Genomic DNA, 17802 nt, shown 5'->3' on the forward strand with positions numbered 1-17802 from the left:
TCCCAGCGTTTGGAAGGCTCTGATGATGATACTGAGCTCGATGAAGACAGTAACGTGAGCACGGACAGAGGGGGTGCCCAAGAAGGACAGCAATCTGGCAGTCATGCTCCCCCTGCTGCAGCATACTGCCAGGTTTGCTCCAGTGATGAGGAGGGAGGGGATGATGAGGTCACTGACTCAACGTGGGTGCCTGATAGGAGAGAGGAGGAGGAGGAGGAAGCGGCACATCACCAACGAGGCAGGATGCCCTCCAGGGGCCAGCCTAAGGGCAGCACACTGACTGCATCACACCCCAAAGCTCCACATGTGCAGGGCGCTGCAGTCTCTGCGCGTTATTCAAAAAGTTCTTTGGTGTGGGCCTTTTTTGAGACGAGTGCATCAGATCGCACCGCTGCTATTTGCAACATATGTCTCAAGCGTATCTCGCATGGCCAAAACATCTCCCGCTTGGGTACCACATGCTTGACCAGACATATGTTGACCTGCCATGCAGTTCGTTGGCAAGCGTATATAAAAAACCCACACCAAAGAACAACAAAGAGGACCTCTCCTTGCTCCTCATCAGCTTAGATCTCCAACCTCACTATACCTTCAGTCCTCTCTGAGACCTGCACTGAGAGGAATGAAGGTGTAGAATTAGGTGTGTCACAGCCAAGTACTTGTGGGCAATCTGCTTTCTGTACACCAACGTCAGATTTTACCAGGCAAATTTCCCTGCCCCAGCTGCTGCACCGCCGAAAGAAGTTTGCTCCCAGCCATCCACATGCCCAGCGGTTGAATGCTAGCTTGGCAAAATTGCTAGCACTTCAACTGCTGCCTTTTCAGTTGGTAGACTCTGCCCCATTCCGTGAGTTTGTGGAATGTGCGGTTCCTCAGTGGCAGGTACCCAAACGCCACTTTTTCTCACAGAAGGCGATTCCGGCTCTCTACCGGCATGTGGAAAGCAATGTCCATGCCTCGCTGGACAGGGCGGTCAGCGGTAAGGTGCCTATTACCGCTGATTCATGGTCCAGCAGGCATGTACAGGGACGTTACCTAAGTTTCACGGCGCATTGGGTGACTCTGCTGGCAGCTGGGAAGGATGCAGGACAAGGTGCAGTAGTGCTGGAGGTTGTTCCGCCCCCACGCCTCCAAAATGCCACTACTAATGATTGTGACACACTTCTCTCCTCCACCCCCTCCTCTTCTTCTTCCTCCATGGCCTCTTCCTGTGCTTTGTCCTCTGAACCAGCGGTGCTCCGTAGCCGTTCAAGGGGCTATGCAAGTACGCAGGCCAAAAGATGCCATGCGGTGCTTGAGCTGGTGTGCTTGGGGGACAGGAGCCACACTGGGGCAGAGGTTCTGTCAGCTCTGCAGGGGCAGGTTCAGAGGTGGTTGACGCCACGCCAACTTAAGGCAGGAATGGTGGTTTGCGACAATGGTACCAGCATCCTCTCTGCCCTCCGACAGGGACAAATGACCCATGTGCCCTGTTTGACTCACGTCCTTAACTTGGTGGTGCAGCGGTTCTTGGGAAGGTACCCAGGCTTACAGGATGTCCTGAGGCAGGCCAGGAAAGTCTGTGTGCATTTCCGCTGGTCATATAATGCCAGTGCTCGGCTGGTGGACCTCCAAAAGGAGTTTAACCTGCCCAAGAACCGCCTAATCTGTGACATGCCCACCAGGTGGAACTCAACGTTGGCCATGCTGCAGCGGCTACACACGCAGCAGAGGGCCATCAATGAGTACCTGTGTGACTATGGCACCAGGACAGGGTCAGGGGAGCTTGGTTTTTTTCCCCACGCCAGTGGGCCATGATCAGGGATGCATGCACTGTCCTGTCACCATTTGAGGAGGCCACAAGGATGGTGAGCAGTGACAGTACATGCATCAGTGACACTGTCCCCCTTGTCCACCTGTTGGAGCACACGCTCCGTGGAATAATGGACAGGGCACTTGAGGCAGAACGGAGGCAGGAAGAGGACGACTTCCTTAGCTCTCAAGGCCCCCTTTATCCAGACAGTGTTCCTGCGTGCCCGCCTATCACACAGGAAGAGGAGGAGGAGGAGGAGGAGGAGGAGGAAGATTGTGTCAATATGGAGGTGGAGCCTGGCACTCAGCATCAGCAGCAGTCTTTAAGGGATCAGTCCCAAGAAACACATGGACTTGTACGTGGCTGGGAGGAGGTGGCTGCGGACGATGTCGTCCTTAGTGACCCAGAGGACTCCGGACCGAATGCCTCAGCAAACCTACGCTGCATGGCCTCCCTGATCCTGCAAAGCCTGCGTAAGGATCCTCGTATTCGTGGTATCAAGGAGAAGGACCAATACTGGCTGGCAACCCTCCTTGATCCACGTTACAAGGGTAAGGTTGCAGACCTTATCTTGCCATCGCAGAGGGAGCAGAGGATGAAACATCTTCGGGAGGCCTTGCAGAAAGGTCTGTGCAACGTGTTCCCAGAGACTGGGAGGTTACAAACTCCTGTTTCTGGACAACGTGTTGCTGAGGCTTCGGTCAGTCAAAGAAGGAGCGGTGGAGAAGGTGGCCGTCTGACCGATGCGTTCAGACAATTTTTTGATCTGCAGCCCCAAGGTATGATCAGTTCCAGCAACCATCGCCAGCGTCTGTTTTACATGGTGCAGGAATACCTAGGGGCAAGATCTGACTTGGACACCTTTCCCACCGAAAATCCTCTGGGTTACTGGGTCTTGAGGATGGATCACTGGCCAGAGCTTGCACAGTATGCAATTGAGCTACTGGCCTGTCCTGCATCCAGCGTTCTTTCGGAATGCACATTCAGTGCTGCTGGAGGCTTTGTAACCGATCACAGGGTGCGTCTGTCCACCGACTCGGTCGATCGACTGACCTTCATAAAAATGAATCAGTCTTGGATCAACACCAGCTACCAAGCACCTGATGCTGATATAACCGAATAATTATTTTTGAAATCTCAGATCCCTTTAAAGACTGCCTATGCTGATGCTGAGTGACTATCCTGTGAATTGTCCTCTTCCTCCTCAATGATCACGCTGATAGCTTGTAAGAACATTTTTGGTTCTGGGCGCCACCACCAGTGCCTAAGGCCCAATTTTTCAGCCCCTGTTTAACAGGGGCGTGTAATTACAATTTTTGATGCAATACTTTGCAGCAGGGCTCATTCCTGCGTTCCAACTAGAGTATCTGTGAGGGGTTGCAGTGTTGTGGCACCAGCACCAGTGCCTAAGGCCTAATTTTTCAGCCCCTGTTCAACAGGGCCATGTAATTACAATTCTTGATCTAATATTTCACAGCAGGGCCCGTTTCTGCACCCACCAAGAGCGAGTGAGGACTTACAGTGTTGTGGCACCAGCACCACCACCACCACCAAAAGGCCCAATTTTTCTGCCCCTGTTCAACAAGGGCATGTAATTACAATTCTTGATGTAATATTTGACAGGAGGGCCCTGTGAGGGCTTACAGTGTTGTGGCCACAACAACACCTAAGGCCCAAATTTCTGCTGAGTATATAGGGCAGGCCCCTACTTTCAAAAATCTAACTTACAAACGACTCCTACTTGCAAACGAAAGGAGACAACAGGAAGTGAGATGAAATCTACCCCTAGGAAAGGAAATTCTCTCCTGTAAAAGTTAATATGGGAAAAACTTTTCTCCTTTCCACTGATGCTTTATAACCAATCCTTGTTTCACAAAGAAACCCAAATTTTCAAAAAACATTTGTCATTGGGAGGTGAAATCTTCTGAAGAGGAGCACAGACAGCAAAACAAATGTCACAGGGGTGATAACCCTTCTCTATGTTTTCCAAAAAGCTTAAAATATATTTTTTGGCTGGAGCTAAACACGTTAAAAATGTACCAGTTCAAAATTACAAACAGATTCTACTTAACAACAAACCTACAGTCCCTGTCTTGTTTGCACCGCCTGTTCAGAGTACAGAGCCTGTATACTGCTGTTTCCTTTTTTAATTTGGGTGCGGGGTTCCCCTTAATATCCATACAAGACCCAAAGGGCCTGGTAATGGACTGGGGGGTACCCATGCCGTTTGTCTCACTGATTTTCATTCATATTGCCAGGACCCGACATTACATTAAAGCCGCAAGCAGTTTTAAATGACTTTTATTCCTTTAAAAATGTCATTTTGTGCAGGGACTGTTCTAAGCATGGGAAACACGCGCCACTTTACAGGTATACTATAGACACCCCCCAGGTACGATATTTAAAGGAATATTTGACTTTTTTTTTTTTTTTTTACTTTAAGCATCATTAAAATCACTGCTCCCGAAAAAACGTCCGTTTTTAAACGTTTTTTTTGCATTGATACATGTCCCCTGGGACGGGACCCGGGTCCCCAAACCCTTTTTAGGACAATACTATTCAAATTAGCCTTTAAAATGAGCACTTTTGATTTTGAACGTTCGAGTCCCATAGACGTCAATGGGGTTCTAACGTTCGTGCAAATTTTCGGTCCGTTCGCAGGTTCTGTTGCGAACTGAACCGGGGGGTGTTCGGCTGATCCCTATACACCACTGCTGTTACGCTTTCAGAGCATGAAACATTTTGTAAGTGTAATTCTTTTGGCTTATTAAATTACCTTGTATGAACTATTACACTATGGGAGCATTCTTTGTTTTTGTCTTTTGAGTTCTACGATCTCAGCCTCAACTGTGGATGTCGGTATAGGTTAGTGGGAGACCTGAATTTCCCAGTTGCCTGGTGAGACTACCTTTACGGTAGTCATCTATATTAGGTAAGGAGCCCCTGTTCTCACTTGGGTGTGAACTATCTTGGATGCAGGATTTGCTTTTCACTACATTAACTTTTTGGAGCATCACTTTCATATTATATATGCACTTTTTTGCTGGTTGGAATTTCTTTTGCACCATTTGAAATTGGGACTATTTTTTGCACTATTTGTAATTGTGACTTTTTTTTTCGTTTATTAATTTTCTTTTCAGTGATTGGTTTATGTCATTTTTTCACTATTTATCACTCTATTTATTTATTATCTACATTCAATTTAAAGAATTTTTTATGATATCTGCCTTAGTTTTCCATATGAGAATTTTTTCACCATTACTCTCATCTTCATTTTTTATTTTCAAACATTTCTGTGTCTCTTATATTAGAATCAGTTGGGCTATCAATCTTAGGCCTCTTTCAGACGAACGATCCGTTCAGGTCCGCCTGTCAGTTTTTTAGGCGGACCTGAACAGACCCACCATAGATCTCTATGGAGCATCGGATGTCAGCGGTGACATGTCCGCTGACATCCGACCCGCTCCGATCCGAAAAAGTGTAGCGGAGGAAAAACCTACTTTTCCATCCTTTTTCGAATCGGATCGGGTGACGACGGACTCTACGGTCCGTCGTCATCCGATCCCCCATAGGGGAGAGAAGCGGTGTGACAGGTCCGTCGCTGCACAGTGTGCAGAGACAGACCTGTCATCTTCCTGCTCAGCGGGGATCGGCAGAGCGATCCCCACTGAGCAAGCGGATGTTCACGGGGCGGATCATCATGGATCCGTCCCGTGTGAAAGAGCCCTTAGTCATTTGGATGTGTTAGCTGCCTTAGTTTTTACATATTGAGAGTTTTTTCACCATCACTTTTTTGGATTAATATTCTTATTTTTCTACACCACTTTATCAACGCTGCATCCTTATTTTACTTTAACTTATTTGAGTTTAGTATTGGACTTTTTGGTGCTGGCAGCTTTTCTATACCTTTCTTTAGGTTTTTTAAACTCTATTCAAAAAAAAAAAATTATTTTTTTTTAGCCCAGCGTTAACCACTTGAGCCCCGGACCATTATGCTGCCTAAGGACCAGAGGTCTTTTTCCAATTTGGCACTGCGTCGCTTTAACTGCTAATTGCGCGGTTATGCAATGCTGTACCCAAACGAAATTTGCGTCCTTTTCTTCCCACAAATAGAGCTTTCTTTTGATGGTATTTGATCACTTCTGCAGTTTTTATTTTTTGCGCTATAAACGGAAAAAGACCGAAAATTTTGAAAAAAAATGATATTTTCTACTTTTTGTTATAAAAAAAATCCAATAAACTCAATTTTAGTCATACATTTAGGCCAAAATGTATTCGGCCACATGTCTTTGGTAAAAAAAATGTCAATAAGCGTATATTTATTGGTTTGCGCAAAAGTTATAGCGTCTACAAACTAGGGTACATTTTCTGGAATTTACACAGCTTTTAGTTTATGACTGCCTATGTCATTTCTTGAGGTGCTAAAATGGCAGGGCAGTACAAAACCCCCCCAAATGACCCCATTTTGGAAAGTAGACACCCCAAGGAAATTGCTGATAGGCATGTTGAACCCATTGAATATTTATTTTTTTTGTCCCAAGTGATTGAATAATGACAAAAAAAAAAAAAAAAAAAAAAAAATATTTACAAAAAGTTGTCACTAAATGATATATTGCTCACACAGGCCATGGGCCTATGTGGAATTGCACCCCAAAATATATTCAGCTACTTCTCCTGAGTACGGGGATACCACATGTGTGGGACTTGTGTTTTGGGAGCCTAGCCGCGTATGGGACCCCGAAAACCAATCACCGCCTTCAGGATTTCTAAGGGTGTAACTTTTTGATTTCACTCTTCACTGCCTATCACAGTTTCGGAGGCCATGGAATGCCCAGGTGGCACAACCCCCCCCCAAATGACCCCATTTTGGAAAGTAGACACCCCAAGCTATTTGCTGAGAGGCATGGTGAGTATTTTGCAGCTCTCATTTGTTTTTGAAAATGAAGAAAGACAAGAAAAAAAACTTTTTTTTTTTTTCTTTTTTCAAATTTCAAAACTTTGTGACAAAAAGTGAGGTCTGCAAAATACTCACTATACCTCTCAGCAAATAGCTTGGGGTGTCTACTTTCCAAAATGGGGTCATTTGGGGGGGTTTTGTGCCACCTGGGCATTCCATGGCCTCCGAAACTGTGATAGGCAGTGAAGAGTGAAATCAAAAATTCATGCCCCTTAGAAAGCCTGAAGGCGGTGCTTGGTTTTCGGGGTCCCGTACACGGCTAGGCTCCCAAAAAGTCTCACACATATGGTATCCCCGTACTCAGGAGAAGCAGCAGAATGTATTTTGGGGTGTAATTTCACATATTCCCATGGCATGTTTGAGCAATATATCATTTAGTGACAACTTTGTGCAAAAAAAAAAAAAAAATAAATAAAATTTGTCTCTTTCCCGCAACTTGTGTCGCAATATAAAATATTCCATGGACTCGACATGCCTCTCAGCAAATAGCTTGGGGTGTCTACTTTCCAAAATGGGGTCATTTGGGGGGGTTTTGAACTGTCCTGGCATTTTATGCACAACATTTAGAAGCTTATGTCACACATCACCCACTCTTCTAACCACTTGAAGACAAAGCCCTTTCTGACATTTATTTTTTACATGAAAAAGTTTTTTTTTTTTTGCAAGAAAATTACTTTGAACCCCCAAACATTATATATTTTTTTAAAGCAAATGCCCTACAGATTAAAATGGTGGGTGTTTCATTTTTTTTTTTCACACAGTATTTGCGCAGCGATTTTTCAAACGCATTTTTTGGGGAAAAAACACACTTTTTTAAATTTTAATGCACTAAAACACACTATATTGCCCAAATGTTTGATGAAATAAAAAAGATGATCTTAGACCGAGTACATGGATACCAAACATGACATGCTTTACAATTGCGCACAAACGTGCAGTGGCAACAAAATAAATACATTTTTAAAAGCCTTTAAAAGCCTTTACAGGTTACCACTTTAGATCTACAGAGGAGGTCTACTGCAAAAATTACTGCCCTCGATCTGACCTTCGCGGCGATACCTCACATGCATGGTGCAATTGCTGTTTACGTTTGACGACAGACCGCCGCTTGCGTTCGCCTTAGCGCAAGAGCAGGGGGCGACAGGGGTGCTTTTTTTTTTTTTTTTTTTCTTTATTATTTTTTTGCTTTTTTATCTTATTTTTAAACTGTTCCTTTCATTTTTTTTTTTTTTAAATCATTTTTATTGTTATCTCGGGGAATGTAAATATCCCCTATGATAGCAATAGGTAGTGACAGGTACTCTTTTTTGAAAAAATTGGGGTCTATTAGACCCTAGATCTCTCCTCTGCCCTCAAAGCATCTGACCACACCAAGATCGGTGTGATAAAATGCTTCCCCAATTTCCCAATGGCGCTATTTACATCCGGCGAAATCTAAGTCATAAAATGCTCGTAGCTTCCGGTTTCTTAGGCCATAGAGATGTTTGGAGCCACTCTTGTCTCTGATCAGCTCTATGGTCAGCTGGCTGAATCACCGGCTGCATTCTCAGGTTCCCTGTTGAGACAGGAGAGCCAGAGAAAAACACGGAAGACGGTGGGGGGGGGGGGGCATTCCCTCCCACGGCTTGTAAAGGCAGTCTAGAGGCTAATTAGCCGCTAGGATTGCTTTTACATGAAAGCCGACCGCTGGCTGAAAAGAATGATACCAAGATGATACCTAAACCTGCAGGCATCATTCTGGTATAACCACTCAAAGTTGTGAATGGCGTACCTGAAGACAAAAAAATGGTTAACAATAAAGCACAGTAAACAATAAAGTATAAATAATTACATACCTGAAAAACAAACATGATAAAACATAATAACAATAACAATAACAATAAAACACTGCAGAATAGAATACAGTAAAAAAAGAGCAGAACAATAGAGAGAGAGAATAGAGAGAGAGAACAATAAAACGACAACTATTTTTTTTTATTTTATATATATTTTTTTTTTTTTTACACTTTTTTTGTAACTAACTTTTATAACTGTAACCGGTTCCAGGTTCGGGTCTCTCAAAATGCGATGGCATCTTGGGAGACCCTGTGAAAGTGTGCCTAGTCTGTGCAATGCTGTACCCTACGCTAATACTCAACTAGTGTATGGTAGCGTTCAAAACATTCACCAATGCAAAGACCAGGATTGTCAGGACAGAAGGGACAATAATAGCGGGTGTCACGCCTATATCCGCGTTTGCTGCAGACACAACATCTTTTTGGGGGGGTTCGTTGGGTAGGGGTACTCAGGAGCACATAAAAATGCCTCTCATGCAGCCGACTGCATTTCGTTGGGGGATGTGAATGGGGGAAGTACGGGCGCTGCAGAAGTGGTGGGTTCCCAATTAGGATTGGCGAATGCAGCAGGAAGGGCACTATGGGCACGACGGGCCTGTGTTTGTCTTTTTGGTGGCAGCGGGACACTACTTGTGCTTGTCACCTCACCAGCTTGAACTGCACTTATGGGACTCGCCACGTCACCAAGTGTTACTGCAGTGCTGGTTTGACTACGACCGGGGTGTACTAGGCCGCTGGTGCTTGCCAGTTCAATAAAAAGCTTCCAAAAAAACTGTTAGCGATCGCAGGGATCAGGCCTGACTCTGCGAACGCTGCAGTTATGCGTTTAGTGTTTTGTAAGTGACAGTGATCGATCGATACTGCACTTGGGTGGGCTGGACTGGGCCGGGCGGAGGGGCAAAACGCAGGTGCTAGCAGGTATCTGGGTTGATCCCGCTAACACTGCGTTTTTGGGAACCCTAAACTGCTGGGGACGCTAGTATAGATCTGATCTGATCGGATCAGATATTGATCCGTTCAGATACTATACCACTAAAGGAGGCGTATGCTGCGTGCGTGGGTGTTAGTGGTACTGGCGCTAACCTGACGCTGCCTGGGGCCGGTGCTTGCTAGTTCACCAAAATGCTACCAAAAAAACTGTTAGCGATCGCAGGGATCAGGCCTGACTCTGCGAACGCTGCAGTTATGCGTTTAGTGCCTTGTAAGTGTCAGTGATCGATCGATACTGCACTTGGGTGGGCTGGGCTGGGCCGGGCGGAGGGGCACAACGCAGGTGCTAGCAGGTATCTGGGCTGATCCCGCTAACACTGCGTTTTTGGGAACCCTAAACTGCTGGGGACGCTAGTATAGATCTGATCGGATCAGATATTGATCCGATCAGATACTATACCACTAAGGGAGGTGTACGGTGCGTGCGTGGGTGTTAGCGGTACTGGCGCTAACCTGACGCTGCCTGGTGCTTGCTTGCCAGTTCACCAAAATGCTACCAAAAAAACTGTTAGCGATCGCAGGGATCAGGCCTGACTCTGTGAACGCTGCAGTTATGCGTTTAGTGTTTTGTAAGTGACAGTGATCGATCGATACTGCACTTGGGTGGGCTGGGCGGAGGGGCAAAACGCAGGTGCTAGCGGGTATCTGGGCTGATCCCGCTAACACTGTGTTTTTGGGAACCCTAAACTGCTGGGGACGCTAGTATAGATCTGATCAGATCAGATATTGATCCGATCAGATACTATACCACTAAGGGAGGCGTATGCTGTGTGCGTGGGTGTTAGCGGTACTGGCGCTAATCTGACGCTGCCTGGGGCGACGCATATCACCGCCGGGCGATCAGGGGGCTAAACCTTTATTAGGTAATAAACGGCGGGTGCCCCGACACTATAAAAAATAAACGAACTAACCTGCGTCACCCGTAACGGTTATACGGTGATCAGTGGTGAAAGGGTTAACTAGGGGGCAATCAAGGGGTTAAAACATTTATTAGGTAGTATATGGGGGTCCCTGACGCTATAAAACGCTGACGGCGAACCTAAATATTTACCTCACTAACTAGCGTCACCAGCGACACTAATACAGCGATCAGAAAAATGATCGCTTAGCAACACTGGTGACAGGGGGTGATCAAGGGGTTAAAACTTTATTAGGGGGGGTTAGGGGGGTACCCTAGACCTAAAGGGGGGTAATACTCACTGTCCCAACACTGTAACTGTCACAAACTGACACTATGCAGTAATCAGAAAAAAAAAAAAAAAAAAAAAACCTGCTGGTGTCAGTTTGTGACAGGGGGGGGGGGTGATTGGGGGGGGATCGGGGGGCGATCGGGGGGGGGGGGATCGGGGTGTTTTGTATGCCTGGCATGTTCTACTGTGTGTGTGTGTGTTGTGCACTCACATTGATGTCTTCTCCCCTCGGCGCTGGAACGGAAAATACCGAGCCGAGGGGAGATGACATCATTTCCTTTGCTGCTGTTTAGCATACAGCAGCAAAGGAGTGTTCCCATTGGCCGGCGGCGATCGCGAGGGGGGGGCCACGAACGGATGGCCTCCCCCTCATCTCGGATCGCCGGGGAACAGAACGGGACCGCTTCGGGCACCGGGGGGGGGTCCGATCGGACCCCCCACCCGCGAGAGGCAAATCACGTACATTGCCGACGTAAATCGGCGTTAGGCGGTCCTTAAGTGGTTAAACCTTTGGGCCCTTTCACACTGGGGCGGGGGCGGCGTCGGCGGTAAAATGCCACTATTGTAAGCGGCGCTTTACCATCGGTATTTGGCCGCTAGCGGGGCAGTTTTACCCCCCGCTAGCGGCCGATAAAGGGTTAAAAACCACTGCAAAGCGCCTCTGCAGAGTTATAGCCGTGCTGTCCCATTGATCTCAATGGGCAGGAGCGGTGAAGGAGCGGTATATACTCACCTTCATATTCCCCACGTTGAACTTGAGGTCAGTCCTTTTAACAAAGCTTAGGAAATACAGTTTACCTAGTTTGTTCTATATATGCACATTCTGTTTATTTTGATAGTTTTCTCTCTTTTTTCTGTTCATATTTATTATATTGTTTTTTTAGTTATTTGCACATGCCCTTCCATGAAAGTCCATTCCACATATGTTTACAAAATGTTGTTCCCCCCCCCCCCCCCCATTTTTTAGTAAAATTTACTCAAGTGGTAACAGAATTCTCATTACTGCCACTTATTTAGTGTCCCTTTGGACGCACATATTTTTTGTCCCAATTAATTACATGAGATGTCCAATTCTTTATTAAAATTTTTTCCCCTGTGGTCCACCTACACATGTTTTTCATCTGCAATCTTCAGTATTGCTTTTCGAATATTTACAAGAGATGATTCCCTTAAATGTATACGGGCTCCTCTCCGTTTTTCTTTAGAGGAAAGTCAAACTCGTTTTTTATTTTCATATTTTTATGTGATTCCATCTTATTAAGCGGTTATTTTCAGCTTTCCTTTATTTATTTTTATCACAACAGCTTTTTCTAGTTTACACCCTGTTGGGGGTTAGACACCAATATATCATGTGTAATTTCCTTAATTAGCCAGCATTGCCCTCAATTTTTTATTTTTTACAACACAAGCCCGCGGTGCTGTCGATGTGCATGACGTCATCTTACGATCATGTGCATCCTGACTATGTGATTGGGGTGCTGCGGCCTGTTAGGCGGAATATACTTTCCGTCATTTGGAACGCAAGCCTGCAACATTGTTGAGGCGCATGACTCAACAACGTTTCGTTATCTGGAATGCAAGCCTACTACGTTGTTAGGGCGCATGACATCATCGCGCGACCGTGCATCTCTCGGCGACGGGTGGAGTGATGAACGCCGTGCTCCTCACATTGAAGCTTGGCACGCATTGAACTGCTTTTTTTCTCTCCTCCTTCTGGTTGCACGGAGGACTGGGGTGTCTCGGCCGGGGCTCACTTTGAGTTTAAGAACCATCAGATGACGAGAAGCGTCACACAGCGGGAGCCTCCCATCATGGTGGATGCGGAGCGGCCCGAGAAGAAGAAGGGAAGAAGACGTCGCGGAGGAAGATGCCGAACAAGAACACATGAGTAAGAAGCAGTGGATTGGAGGAAGAAGAAGAAGATGGAGGAAGAAACCGAAGGAAGATAGAAGATAGAGGATGGAAAGAAGAAGCATTTAAATAAATGAATTATCAAAAACTGTCTCTTGTTATTTTTTAACACATTTTTGTAAAATGGTAGGGGTACATTTGTACCCCCTTACCATTTCACACGGGGGGGCGGGATCTGGGGGTCGCCCGACCACCAGGCAAGGGTTGTGGGGCTGAGGCCTTTGTCCTCATCAAAATGGGGACAAGGTGCTTTGGGGTGACCCCAAAGCACCCTCCCAATGTTGAGGGCATGTGGCCTGGTACGGTTCAGGAGGGGGGGCGCTCTCTCATCCTCCCCCTCTTTTCCTGTGGCCTGCCAGGTTGTGTGCTCGAATAAGGGTCTGGTACGGATTTTTTGGGGGACCCCACGCCATTTTTTAAAAAATTTTGGCGCGGGGTTCCCCTTAAAATCCATCCCAGACCTGAAGGGTCTGAGATGGATTTTGAGGGGGACCCCCACGCCTTTTTTAAAAAAATGTTGGCATGGGGTTCCCCTTAATATCCATACCAGACCTGAAGGGCCTGGTATGGAATTTAGGGGGACCCCCACACCATTTTTTTTTAAATTTTGGTTCAGGGTTCCCCTGTGCGGAAATCCCATGCCGTTTTTATCAATGAACTTTTATGAGTATTGTCGGACCGATAATTCATATAGCCGCGAGCACTTTTAAATTATTTTCCTTTGAAATGTCATTTTGCTGTCCGACTGTTCTAAACACAGGAAACATGCGCCCCTTTACAGGCATTCTATAGACACCCCCAGGTACGAAATTTAAAGGAATATTACACTTTTATTGTTTCACTTTAAGCATTATTAAAATCACTGCTCCCAAAAAAACGGCCGTTTTTAAAACTTTTTTTTGCATTGATCCATGTCCCCTGGGGCAGGAGCCAGGTCCCCAAACATTTTTTATGACAATAACTTGCATATAAGCCTTTAAAATTTGCATTTTTGATTATTCATGTTCGAGTCCCATAGACTTTAACGGTGTTCGCGTGTTCGAACAAATTTTTTGCCTGTTTGCATGTTCTGGAGCAAACCGAACAGGGGGGTGTTCGGCTCATCCCTGCTCATGGTATAGGCAGTATTTTTGAGAAAAGTACTTTGGAGGTCTTTTTTATGACTCCGTTCCTTCTAATTTATTTTATATAGTATCAAGAACTGAATTGCCTGCTGGTGGCACTGTGGTTCCCAGAGTTAGTTAGTTTAGGTAGGTTTTGCTTTATTGCATCTGGGTCATGGCAAGGCACAAATGTTACTCTGCCATTACCAAGAAAATCACTACTACCAGGGCTGTTATGGCACATGCAGCTTCCAGTCCCTGAGGAAATGTCTGGACCACCAGGCTTTGGTGCAACATGAGCAATACACTGCAAGAAGGACCTGGATGAGGTGACTACTGGCAGTATCTCAGGCCAGACAGGCAACTCATTTGTTTTGGGGTTTTTTTAGGCTTTCTTTCCCTTATTTTTGCCTAGCGATACTGCCAGTACATCTAATGTTTAAAAGAGCAAGCTCTACAGCACATGTAGCGGTTAGAGGGATGGGACAAATCATGTAACACTGACAGGGATGCTTACAATGTACAGCTGTTATTTATGTAAAACCTTTATCCCAAAAGAAAAAAACTGTTGCTGTAAAGTGTAAGCTGCAGTTGGGCTTCAATTTGTACTGTATCTAAATCTACTAGTACATCTAACACTCCCCTCCCCCAGATTAACAATGCTGCTGTCCAAATGTGCCCCGTGCTGTTTAATCCAGGGTGGAGTCACTCTAATACAGGAGGTGTGTTACTGGCCAGATCACCAGGTGAAAACAGAAGGAAAAACACAATTAAAAAAAGAAAACCAATGCAGCCACCACATCTAATGTTTGATAAGCTACAACATGTTACATTTTGTTTTTTTGATTCAATACCAGCTTTAAAATGAAAAAAAAAAAAAATAGCATTTGAGATTGTACCCATTTTCTCACCATACTCAGCGGCATATGCAGTCAACTTTATCTCAGTTTCTAGCTTTGTGGTTTCCTAGATATACCCAGAGCAGTTCCTTACCTTCCTTTCTCTATAAGCTCAGAGAGACCACACCTGATGGGGCAGAGGTAGCTTGGCAAGTGATCTGCAACCATTTCACAAAAGATAATGTCAAAAATAGTAAAGACAGGAGACACTTAGGGACAAGTCTTTTTATTAAAAGGTAAAAGAATAAAAATGTCCTGCGATGTCCATTAATCTTCTATCACACCGCCGATGAGACGAAAAAAGAAAAAAAAAGCAGCAGCTTTGCCTCCATGGGAGGCTCCCACCGAGTGATGCTTCTTCTTGGTGACAGCTCTTATATAGCTGAGGGCAGGGCCACCAGTTAACATAAACGGGTGACCCCACCCCCTGACGCCTCATGACGTCAAAGAAAGGCGGGGTCATCCGGTTACATCACCCCGCTCTCAGCTATATAACAGCTGTCACCAAGAAAAACCGTCACTCGGTGGGAGGCTCCCACGGAGGCAGAGCTGTTGCTTTTTTTTCCTTTTTTCGGCTCGTCGGCATGATAGAAGATGAATGGACATTGCGGGACATTTTTATTTTTTTTATCTTTTAAGAAAGGACTTGTCCCTAAGTGTTTCCTGTCTTTTTTTACTATTTTTGACACTTTCTTTTGTGAAATGGTAGGGGTACAATATACCCCTTACCAATTCACATGGGGGAGGTGGGATCTGGGGGTCACCTTGTTAAAGGGGGCTTTTAGATTCTGATAAGCCCCCCGCCTGCATACCCCCACAACCACCAGGCAAGGGTTGTTGGGATGAGGCCCTTGTCCCCATCAACATGAGGACAAGGTCCTTTGGGGGGCTACTACAAAGCACTCTCTCCACATTGAGGGCATGTGGCCTGGTATGGTTCAGGGGGGGTGCTCTCTCGTCCCCCCCTCTTTTCCTGTGGCCTGCCAGGTTGCGTGCTCGGATAAGGGTCTGGTATGGATTAATAGTATGGCATAATATTCATACCAGACCCAAAGAGCCTGGTAATGGACTGGGGGGGGACCCATGCCATTTTTTTCAATGAGTTTTTTCTATATTGCTGAGACCTGACAATTCATTACAGCCGCGATCAGTTTTAAATTACTTTTTTTCTTCAGAAATGCAATTTTGCTTTTGTACTGTTCTAAACATGGGAAAACTGTGCCACTTTACAGACATACTATAGACACCCCCCTGGCATGATATTTAAAGGAATATTTCATTTTTATTGTTTCACTTTAAGCATTATTAAAATCACTGTTCCAGAAAAACGTCAGTTTTTAAAACTTTTTTTTTGCATTGATACATGTCCCCTGGGGCAGGACCCGGGTCCCCAAACACTTTTTATGACAATAATTTGCATATAAGCCCTTAAAATGAGCACTTTTGATTTTTAATGTTAGTGTCCTATAGACTTTAACTGTGTTTTGCGGCTTTCAAATTTGCCACGAACACTGCATATTGTTCGGTGTTCGCCGACCAAAGTTCGGCCCAAACTTATGCTCGGGCCGAACTGTTTGCCCATCCCTAATTGTTGGTTGTCGATTGGTGCAGTTGTAGCACCCTCTACTTAGGTAGGTGCTAGAAGTTAGAATTTTTTGTAGTACAGACAAATTTAGGCAGGCATAGCTGAAAGCTAGGCCTGTTTGTTTTGATCTGTGTGGGCTAGGAGTGGCTCAGATCAGCAGCTGTGACTCACAGACAGCATCATTCCACTGTCTTCTCCCTCTTTCTTTTAGAGGATTCTAGAAGAAGAGGAGGGGAAGAGAGGTGGAGCTGTCTGGGGTGTCTCAGGGAGCCCTGACTAATCCCCAACTAGGATTGGCAAGGAGCAGAATTCCTTGAAATATCCAGGGTCAGCCCAGCTGGGGAGGAGTTGTCAGGTGGAAGAACTGAGGATGGAGTACTAGGCTGTCGGGGCCTTTGAGGTAGCTCCCCAGTCAGAGAGGGGGTGACCTTGGGCCTGGAACTAGCATGCAGGATGGAGCCCTTCAAGAAAGCATGAAGGATCTGAACAGGAGGCACAGGAGGAGTCAGAGAGGACAGCAGGAGCTAGTGCTGCTGGGCAAATCTTCAGGAGGGAACCCCCAGTTGCAGCCAGGAGGGCTGATGAGGGACATGTGCAGACTGGAGGACTGGAGAGGCATGCCAGTGGGGACTGGGAGAAAATAGTCAGAGCTGGGTGTGGAGCCAGTAGTGAGAAATGCAATGTCATGGGCAGTGAAGTCGGACAGCTGCAGCCAGGAGGGCTGGCAAGGCCTGAAGAGGACTGACTGGGAGCAGTAGTCCGCCGGACCAGGCAGGGTGACAGATGAGCCACATTACTTAGCAGCCCCTATGGGGGTAACGCTACACAGTTAATAGTGGTGTGCAGACCTTTTTTGCTAATTAGAAACCTAACCGTACACAGTTTTTCCAGAAGACCCAGCCTCTGTGGGGAGCCCCTACCCAATTGCTGCCAGAGCACTCTAGTTCCAGGGGTGTGGCCCTGTGTCATTAGGTTTTGGATCCCTTTAACTGTTCCACTGTGTTACCAGAGCTACCTTGGACTTCACTTAAAAGGGTGCTGTTTATTAGGATACTACTTCTGACATCATGTCCGGCCTGGACTTCCTGGTGGTGGAATGCACGCTGATCCCGGGAGAAAGATTTACAAAAACTAAATGCTGTATACATTTTCAAGGCACAATTGCATGTAAGTGCAATACCTTTTTGTTACTTTTAATCTGGTGCAATAAAAAAAATGCAAAAATACTACAGTATAGCATTTTCTTTGGTATATGATGGTGCAATCATTTGGTGAGAGTAAGACTCAGATAATTATCTGGAGATCTGATGTTGAGACTAGGGATGGGAGGAACGACCCCCTGTTCGGTTCGCACCAGAACTTTCGAACATCGGGAAAGTTTGGAACCGAATAGCAAACCCCATTGAAGTCTACGTGACCCGAACATGAGAAATCAAAAGTGCCCATTTTGAAGACTTATATGCAAGTAATTGGGCATACAATGGTTATGGGGATCTGGGTGCTGCCTTGGGGGACATGTATCAATGAAGAAAAAGTTTGT

The sequence above is a fragment of the Aquarana catesbeiana genome, linkage group LG02, assembly GCF_042186555.1.
Source record: "Aquarana catesbeiana isolate 2022-GZ linkage group LG02, ASM4218655v1, whole genome shotgun sequence".
Lineage (NCBI taxonomy): Eukaryota > Metazoa > Chordata > Amphibia > Anura > Ranidae > Aquarana > Aquarana catesbeiana.